Genomic DNA, 9,021 nt, shown 5'->3' with positions numbered 1-9,021 from the left:
GTATCGCGGGCATTAGCATAACAGTGATATGGTCTGAAAGTCCAATGTGGGGGAGGGGGGTGGCTTTGTATGCTCCTTTGTGTGTAGTGTAGACCAGGTCCAGGATGTTATCTCCTCTTGTTGGAAAATCAACATGCTGGTGTAGCTTTGGAAGTACAGTTTTGAGATCAGCATGGTTAAAATCTCCAGTGAAGATGGTGAAACCGTCTGGGTGTGCCGTCTGTTGTTCACTGACAGCCTGGTACAGTTCACTAAGAGCAGCGTTCTTATCGCTGTTGTTGTTGGTAGGCGGGATGTATACTGCGACTAGCAGAATCGCAGTAATTTCCTTGGCAGGTAAAAAGGACGGCACTTTATGATCATAAACTCTGCCAGTGGTGAGCAGTGTTTGCATACTACTACAGTGTCCCGCACCATTCGTCACGGATGTAAACACAGATTCCTCCTCCTCGTGATTTACCTCCCTTTACAATGGCCCTGTCTGCTCGATAGCATTCTAGCTGCTCCAGTTGTACAGCAGAGTCGGAATGTTGTCATTTAACCAAGTCTCAGTGAAGACGAGCACACAGCAGTTACTTACTGTCCGGTTCGTTGATCTCAGCAGTCGTATGTGATCCATTTTGTTGTCCAGTGATCGTACATTTGCCAGGAGAATGGATGGTATGGCTGGGCGAGTTGGGCTGGCAGCTAGCCTGGCCCGGACGCCTCGGCTTGCCCCTCTTCTGCTTCCTCTTTTTACACTTCCGGCGCTTTCTTTCCGGGGGAGGAGTAGCAGGCGAGTCCGGTGTTGTTGCAGGCCGGAGTAGTCCGAGTTCCTTTAGCGTCTCTGTTGCAAAGTCCAGAACCACCGTACGGTTGGGACAGAGAGAGGTCGCGGCGTGTGTACGCGCCGCCATCTTGGATTGAGTGTGTCTTCAGTAGTATGTGTGTGTGACCTGTAGTTCCTCTCTCACTCAGGGTTCTTCACAGCACCGGTGAAGGGAGTTTATGACTTCAATTTTTACGTCTATGGAGGTGGCGGCCCTATTGGAATTGGAGCTTATCTCCGTAGGAACAGGGAGAAGCTTGTGATGGCGTTCACCGGTGGAGATGATCATTCCATAAACGCCTCTAACGGTGTGAGTGTGCTTCTTGAGGTGGGAGATGTGGTGGATATTTACCTGCCTGCCAATCATAGGATAATAGACAATGGAAACCATCACAGCACCTTCAGAGGTCACCTGCTGTTCCAGGTCTAACACACACTACAGGCTGACCATTTAGAAAGTGTGTTACCTGTTGAACCAAAAGAGAGAGAAATACACACTCAATTAATCAATCAGAAGTTGAAAGTTAGGTTATTCGGTAACACTTTACTTGACAGTATCGACATAAGAGTGACATGACACTGTCGTGAACACATGACACTGTCATGACACATGAAACCTACTGTAATCCTAACCTCTAACTCTAATCCTAACCCCAACCCTAAACCTAACCCTAATCCTAACCTTAACTTACTATGACAAAAAACGAATGTCACTTAATAACAGAAGCGTTATGTCATAAACGTTTATGACTTGTTTATGACACGTTCATGACCGTGTCATGTCACTCTTATGTCGACACTGTCGAGTAAAGTGTAACCGGTTATTCACATTTGCTTGCTACTGTAGCTGTGGTGAGTCCTTTGCCTTGACTGTGCACATTTCAGAAGACGGGTCTGTACTGTAGGTGTGTTGTGTGCATCATACACTGTTTCAGAGTCTGTTTATTATATAGAATAACATGTTCCATGCATTGTGAGCCGTCAGTGGCTCAGGAGGTAGAGGGGTCGTCCAGCAGCTGGAAGGTTGCCGGTCCGTGCCCAAATCCTCCTGACACTTTTGGAGTGTCCTTGAGCAGGAACAACCCCAATGCTTCCGATGAGCAGGTGGGCGCCTTGCATAGAAATGCAGTCCATTGTACAGGCTCATTTTCACATCTAAAATAAAATGTTGGATCTGCTGTGTATAGCATGTGTCTATGATTGGAGAGAGAAAGACATCATTCTGAATTTTACAGTAGACAGAAACACACACACACACACATGTGCATACACATTATTAAGCATGCCTGTGTCATGACTGTCGGCCAAACTCAGTCAGAGAAAAACAGTCCATGATTACTGAGTCAGTCATTCCAAGATAGAAACAGCAGAGTCTAGCTCAAACTCCTTCTACCAACACACAGGTGAAGCTAAGCCCACAGTACCGACACACAGGTGAATCAAACCCCACAGTATACACACAGGTGAATCAAACCCCACAGTATTGACACACAGGTGAATCAAAGCCCACAGTACCGACACAGAGGTAGCATAGGTGTATAAAACCCTATAGAATAACACAGATGTTTATAACATCCTACAGCTATGACAGATAGATAGAAAGCTCTGTGTCTCTGTCTATCATACACCTGTGTCAGTGCTGAAGCTGTCTGTCACACCTGTGTCAGTGCTGTAGCTATCTGTGTCATACACCTGTGTCAGTGCTGTAGGTGTCTATCATACACCTGTGTCAGTGTATGATAGACACAGGAGGAAAAGAGCAGCAGGAGAGGTCGATGTCTGCTCAAAAATGTCAGAATTCGTTATTTCTCCAAAAAGATTTCAATGGGATCAAATGGTAATAATAATAATACAAAAATACTTTTACCTATAACAAACAGATTCTAAAAATAATACAGTCAATTCACAATCAATGCACAGAGCACTTACTCTGCCTCAAAAGCAGAACTGAGCTAGCCCATTAAATAGCCTAAGCCATTACTACAAATTTGCCCGCATTGGGATGATGGGCCACCATAAAAAGCCTGGGGAACACTGGAAATATATTTCAATATTTTACTTAATAAGTCAACTTGGGTTTTCTGCTCGCTGCCATCATGCCAGGAGTGAGTGTCCAAAACCTTTCTTTTTAGTAAACTATGTGTACACTAACAATGTTCTCAATGCTCAAGTTCATGTGTAGAGACACTGATGATACTTCGATCAAAGTTTCATGTTGTGTCGAGCCTTCTTAGTGTTTTAAAAAAATAGTGATTTTGACGCATTGAAATAGTAGGCTAGTGCCCCTACGACTCCCATTCACGAAAGTTTGACTCGGGTATTCACAAAAACACCCTAGGATGCATTTTGGCGAGAGATACGCTTGAATAAGCAATATTAAACATATTGTAACAAACTGCAAAGTTGTCTCAGAATGGTTTTATTGGTTACGCACCAAAACACACGAACACATATATGACAAGGTAAACGCAATTACTCTCACTAAAACTAAAACATCAACATTACACACACACATATACACTGCACAGCACCATGGGAGTTCAGTCATGAACCAGCTAGGCTCAGTTCACTACACAGCCCCCCGAGACTTAGTCTATGTCCCTTTGACTCAAGTCTTACCCTCGTCAGTCCATGAGCCTGGCTGGGGCGGCAGCTGGCGTTGTGGGCGCCCAGCTGTCAGCGGCCCGGTGACTTCGGGGCGGCTGCCGCGGTGACGGTGTTAGAGCCACAGCTCCATTGTCACCAAGGTCCACAGAATCAGTGTCCAAGTCTCCATGACCCTCAGCTGAGGCCAGGGGTCGATACGGGGCCAGTCGATCACGGTGGAGAGCCACCACTCTCCGACGCTTAATCAGTCTCACACGATAGACCACCAGCGACTGCGCGTCCATGGCCCCGGCTGCCGCTCTGCAGTGCTGCGTTGTTGCGTTGGGCTGCGGTGCGTTGTCTCCGGTCTCTCGATCACTGTAGCTGGTAGCGGAAGGCGGCGAGACAAACTCGGGGTGCTGCTGGCGAGCGTTGAGTCTCTCGCTGGCGTGCTGCTGGCGAGCGTTGACCCTCTCATTGGCGCGACGCTGGCAAGCTTTGAAAACAGCGACTCTCTCTCTCTCTGCCAGCGGTGATGCAGCCTGTAGCCGACGAGCGGGCTCCGGTTGAGCCGCGGCCAGGCTCCTCTCCTCCCTCCGGTGGCAGTGCTGGCACTGGTCTGCTGCACACGGACGCCTGGATAGGGCGTCCGCGTTGCCGTGAAGGTGACCCGCCCGGTGTCGAATCTCCATGTCGTAGTCCTGAAGCGCGTCCAGCCAGCGAGCCAGCTGGCCCTCTGGTTCTTTGAAGTTCAGCAGCCAGGTGAGCGATGCATGGTCCGTTCTCAGCAGGAACCGTTTGCCGTAGAGGTAGGTTCGAAAATGGCGCACTGCCACCACCACAGCCAACAGTTCTCTGTGGGTCACGCAGTAATTCTTCTCCGCTCGGTCAGTGGCTGGCTGAAGTATCGACCACCTGCTCGCCCTGCTCGCCTGCTTGAGAGGGGCGGCGCCCGGCGCTTACGTCGCTGGTCTCCGGTGTCCAGGATGAGCGGCAGTCGAGGGTCAGGGGAAGCGAGCACTGGGGCTCCACATAGCCCCTCACGCAGCCGCCCGGAATGCCGTCGTCGCACTCGTCGTCTCGAAGAGCTGGCCTTTGTCGTCAATGTCGATGCAGCAGGCTGGCGATTGTAGCAAAGTCGAATGAAGCGCCCGGTAATATGGCGCCAGGCCCAGGAAACTCCGCCAGCTCAGCACCCGTCGGCGTGGAACAGGCCAGCGTCTCTCACCCCACCCACCTTAGCTGGAGTCGGGTGGCCCTCCGGCAGCCCCGACATGGCCCAGGAACCGGTTTGCCTCGGAACATGTGGCACTTTTCGGTGCAGTTTGAGCCCGCACCTCATATGGCGTCGAACACCTTTTCCAGATGTCCTATATGGCACCAGTGAAGTCCGTTGCATGACACAGGATGTCGTCCAGGTAAACCACGCAGCATGTTAGGTGGAATGCCGCGCCAGGACCGCGCTCCATCAGCCGCTCGAAGTTTGCTGGCCCGTTGCATAGGCGAGCGGAAGTACCTGGAACTGCCACAGCCCTTGCCCAATGGTGAGCGCTGTCTTCGGCCCGAGCTTCGGGGCTAGCTCAATCTGTCGGTAGCCCGCGGCGCAAGTCCAGCGAGCTAAACCAGCAGGAGCCGGCAATGCTGTCCAGCGCGCCGTCAATGCGGGGCGGGTAGGGAGTCTTTCGGGTTACCTGGTTGAAGCGCCTGTAGTCAACACAGAACCGCCAGGAGCCGTCCTTCTTCGGGCCAGAGCCACAGCGGCGCAGCCCAGGGACTACTGGTTGGCTCGATCACTCCTGCGCGGCCATTTCCTTGACCTTTTCTTCAGCTGCTTGTCGTTTGTGACGGTAGCGATGAGGCCTGAAGTCGGATGGGCGAATGTCGATGTCGTGTTGGACCAGGCTGGTTCGGGTGCAGTCCTCATCTCTTGCGGCCGAAGATGTGGGGTGCACGCTGCTAGTAGTCTCCACACCTGGCTACCCTGTGCTTCACTCAGCCCCTCACAGCTACGAGTGCAGAGTTCATTTCTGGCTTGCCTTGTCTCTACAGAGGGCAGCTCTCTGGCGGGAGAGTGGTGTTTGCTCAACCAGCTCTCTTGGCTCCTCCCTGGTGGGCGTGAGCTGAGAAGTGGCCGGGCTCAACAAGCGGACCTGGATGAGACCTGTTGTTTTTGGGCTTGAGTTTTGCGGGGCTTGTGGGGAGGCGGAGTCTGGGATGGCGAGTACTCTTTGCGAGTTAAACTTCCTGCGGACTTGTGTGGAAGCGAGTTGGAGAGTTTTTTCATCGCGCCAGCTCTCCGCACTTCATGCTCTGTTTTTCCCGCCCGTGTGCAACACTCGCTGCTCGTCCCCAAGTGTAGTGTGAACCTGGAAATGTCCACCACAGCCCCCCATTTCTCTAGCACATCCAGGCCGAGAATGCAATCATCCTGAATTCTAGCCACCCAAAGCCCGGCTTGCCGTCTCACCGTTGATACACCGCACACCACTTTTGTCCATACAGTTCCGGCTCGCTCTCCGGTAACTGTTGTGATCGCAGCGTTTTGTCTTTTCCCAGCCTCTGGGTCTGGCTACCAGCGTGCCGGGTAAAAGACTGGGGTGCACAAGCGAGATAGTGGAGATAGTATCGATCAAGGCGCGACACCGAGTCCCGTCTAGTGTGCAGTCCACATACAGTCTTCTGGTTTGACCGAGCCGGCCCAGCCGTATGCAATCCATAGCCCCTCCCGTCGTGCCACCTTCTTCTAGTAACTGGGGCGCGTGGCGTGAGAAGGTGCGAGGAGGCAGTACCCGCGATGTGTCCCGCTTTCGCCACACCGGTGGCATCCGTCTCCGCTGGCGGCCTCTTCCACTTTCGCGTGGGCGTTGTTGTGGTGGCTGTGCCGTGGTCTGCCGCGTCACCTCCAGTTCTTCCCTGTCTTCCTCCATCGATGTCTGGCGTACGCAATGCCTCGACTCTGTTGTGCGGAAGATGTTTTCCACTCATTCGGCTTCCGCGAGGGTGCTCAGGCGAAGGTGTTCTTTTAGCCGCTCTGGGTGGATGCCTCGCACGAACGCTTCCAGTGCCATCTCTTCATGTAGACTATGGCTGTACGTTGGGTAGCCCCGCTGGGCATACAGCTGCAGGTCAGCCGCGAACTTGCCCAGTCTCTCGTCCTTGTGTCGCCGTCTGGAAGCGCGTTGTTCTCTGGCATCGCTGATGAAGATTCTCTGGCCGAATCGTCGTTGCAGAGCTGCTTCGATTGCGGTCCAGCTTACTTGCTCCGCCGATGGCAGGTCTTCTAATACTTGTAGCGCTTCCCCCTCCAGAGCCAACGCCACCTGTATGCCCGTTCTCTCCGGACCTGTACCAGGTATGTCGCCAGCGGCCTTTCGCCATTGTAGTGGGGCAACTTTACGCTGGGGCGCCCTTCTACCGCCACCGTCGCACCGGGGACCGGCCGGTTTCCATCGCTCCCGTGTGGAGCGGGTTCAAGTGGCGGGATGCTGCCATCAGCCCGGTTCGTTTCCTCCTGTGGCCAGGGCCGGGTCTCTTCGTCACGGTCATGCTGCAGGCTGGCTCCGTCTGCTGGGCCCAGCAGGTGGCCATGGGCGAGCGCACTGTCGAAGAGCCGTCTTGGCAGGAAACTCATCATCGCCGGGGTATCAGTTGCAGCTTTCTCCTCCCGTCCAGTAGGGGTCGTCATCCCACTTCTGACACCAATGTAACAAACTGCAAAGTTGTCTCAGAATGGTTTTATTGGTTACACACCAAAACACATGAACGTCATTACACAGGCAACACAAGGGAGGTCAATTAAACAAGCACAATACACAAACAGGGTAGTCACATACAATACACGGGGTAAACACATGAGGTACAACATAACGAAAGACTATACCAGCTAACACATACATGACAAGGTAAACGCAATTACTCTCACTAAAACTAACACCAGCATTACACACATACACTGCACAGCACCATGGGAGTTCAGTCATGAACCAGCTAGGCTCAGTTCATTACAATATTCATAACATTTTGTGTACTATATTATTGCCATTGCTTGTGTGTGATGCCAATGAAACTCTTTCGGACCGTATCGTAAACAGAAAACACGGAAAGTAAATGGGAACGGTTAGTAGGCTGCTGCAGCTAAGGACTTTGGTTAAACTATATTGTTGCAAACTACACTGAAATAACACGTTCAGCAACTTTGTGGTCTATTAGTCCTAGCATATCTATGTTAGGTAAGGTTGTCAACTGTCTCTGGGTCTAGAAACTAGAGATCAAGTAAACTGGTGACAGATCATGAACAAAGTTATTTCTCTATATTTATTTTGTTGGAAAATACAATGTCAATGTCAGACTGTTAGGAAGATATGACTTGTAGAAAATGGGCTCGTAACTTAGGGAGCGTACCTATGTTCCCCGGGTCCTATGTTCAGCGCTTTGTACGAGACCGGGGAACATAGGACCCTTTTTTAAAACCCTAACTATAACCCTAACCCCGAGCGGGGAACATAGGACCCTTTTTTAAAACCCTAACCCTAACCCCGAGCGGGGAACATAGGACCTGGGGAACATAGGACCTGGGGAACATAGGGATGACCCCGTAACGTACATTGCTGAGACTGAGACAAGACTGAGCTGTATTTCGCATATTATGTCCCTTGCTGGCCACCGGTATTTTAACATGGCGCACGTACACGCCGAGTTGACACAGCGCTATGTAAATGTAATTGAGGATTTCTAAGCCAATAGGTATGCCTCGAGTTGTTGGTGGTGGTAATTAAACATGAATTGGGGCACATTTATGGATGGGAAATGTTGATTTTGTTAACAAACAACTGAAAACATTACACAGGGGACCTTTAACAATTGTGAAAAACTGTGTTCCGGAAAAGACAGGCATTTCAGTACTGTAAATGAGAAGTACATTGCAGTCTACATACTACAATGCACTCTGAATGCTTCACTGATAGTTTCTGTCCATTGGTGATATGAACCTCCACTGTTCAGCTACCTGTTTACACTCTATTGGTTGTGTCATGTTATTTGAAACAACTGTGATCAATTTTAAATCGTGTTACAGTAAACATATGGCATTTGTGCTTTCTTTGTGTTTACAGTACCTTTTGCCACTTGTAGTTACCATTATGCATCACAATGCAAAATGTGTTTTATTGCATGAGAATGTGTTTAGAGTTTTGCAAAAAGAGTCTAGGAGATCTGCAATTGTGTTTTATATCTGATAACTGTTTAAGGTTTTGCCAAATGGGTGATCGATTCAAGAAATGTGTTCGGACAACTAAGAATTTGGCTCCGAGAATGGAGTTTAGTGTTTTAGCAATTGTGAAAAACTTTAATGTATGGTTTTGAAGATTTGGTATGGGGTTATGGTATTATATGGTTTTAAGGATTTGGTGGGGTTATGGTATTATATGGTTTTAAGGATTTGGTGGGGTTATGATATTATATGGTTTTGAGGATTTGGTGGGGTTATGGTATTATATGGTTTTGAGGGTTATGATATTATATGGGGTAATGGGGTTAGAGTGACATGTTTACTGTAGAAATTGTATGTTTACTGTAGAAATTGTAAGTTTACTGTAGAAATGGTATGATATGCAAAGATTTTGTGTGTA

The sequence above is a fragment of the Alosa alosa genome, chromosome 18 (assembly GCF_017589495.1).
Source record: "Alosa alosa isolate M-15738 ecotype Scorff River chromosome 18, AALO_Geno_1.1, whole genome shotgun sequence".
Taxonomy (NCBI): domain Eukaryota; kingdom Metazoa; phylum Chordata; class Actinopteri; order Clupeiformes; family Clupeidae; genus Alosa; species Alosa alosa.
The sequence above is the reverse complement of the archived record's forward strand: the minus strand, read 5'-3'. Positions refer to the sequence as shown.